This window comes from Schistocerca serialis, chromosome 3, assembly GCF_023864345.2.
Source record: "Schistocerca serialis cubense isolate TAMUIC-IGC-003099 chromosome 3, iqSchSeri2.2, whole genome shotgun sequence".
Classification (NCBI taxonomy): domain Eukaryota; kingdom Metazoa; phylum Arthropoda; class Insecta; order Orthoptera; family Acrididae; genus Schistocerca; species Schistocerca serialis.
The window spans coordinates 904,269,130-904,270,416 of NC_064640.1; positions in this window are offsets into that span (position 1 = coordinate 904,269,130).

Here is a 1,287-nt window from a genome sequence, read left to right on the forward strand (position 1 = left end):
TTACACCATTGTAAGAATTTGCTGTTAGTTGGATGTATGTAATTAATATTCGTACTAAAGCGTTCGTTTTACTAAATGAATCAATATTATTGAAAAAATTATGTTTCTTTTTGTCTTAACTTGCGGGACCCCTCTCATTCCTGGTGTTCCCATTAGAGAACAACGTTTTTTGCGAAAATCAATAGTGAAAAATCAAAAATTACAGTAAGGATATCTCAAACAACTTATTTTAAGTTCATTTTAAATGTTTACCCAAAATAAAACAGAGAAAAAAACTCGGGAAAAAATGGGCTAAGGAAGAAGTTAAAGACCCAAGGATGTTTATAAAACTGCATCCAATCAGCGGTGTCGTTGTCTGAAGTTGTAGAGAGGAGTAAGGAGAAGAAGAGGATCGATTAAAACCTAAATGGGCTGTACTCTGCTGCTGTTCCGTCTTCTCTATAAACGATCCTACGTTTTCTAAACCATTCAAGTCTGAAACCAATGTGGAAAAGTATGTTTTAAGTATTGATGTTACATCTAAATTGCATGTGTGGTCAATCCCTACCTCGGTCAGTCCATATCTTGTTTCCTGAAAGAGAAATGGTAAAGCATTACGTGTAAAGTTCGATGCCACTGAAGAGCCACCATCGCTTTTTCGAATTTTCAAGTACAAGTATAGGAAAATGTTCCATCGAATGGTTGAAACATCCTGATTCTCGAAAACAATCCTAATTTCATCATTTCTATTAAACACAGTTGAAGCACGTGGCTTCTGCGAAAGTTATTCCTGACATATAGCCCTGTCGTCATCTTCTGTGGGGGCTGCTATTTGAGGGACATCATTGCAAAGTTTGAAGACTAGCGATTTAAGGAACTTGTAGTTCTTCTTTGTTAACACGTTGTGTCTCGACTCCAAAGTGGTGCAAGGACTATTGTTTGCACTGGATTTATACCTATGTCCATCCTGAGTGTAGATGTACTATGGTTTCCTTACCACAAAATTCAACAGTCCCTTTTCCAGAGCAGTTTAAACCTTATTTAAATCATCAGTATCATAAGCACCATTCTGTATTTCTACAGCTTCTCCATCTTCTAGCTATAGTTTATTGTTTACCTTGGCGATATTGGGAATACCGTAGTATGTCTCCAATCCAATGAGTGCTATATTCCAATGTCTTCTGCTTACGTCGATTAGAGGAAAGTAATTCACACATAATACTGACTATCGTTCATTTTAAGTCTGTGTTAGACGTGACATCTAAACGTCAACTGGGGAATAGATGTGTAATGTTGGTCCTTACAGCT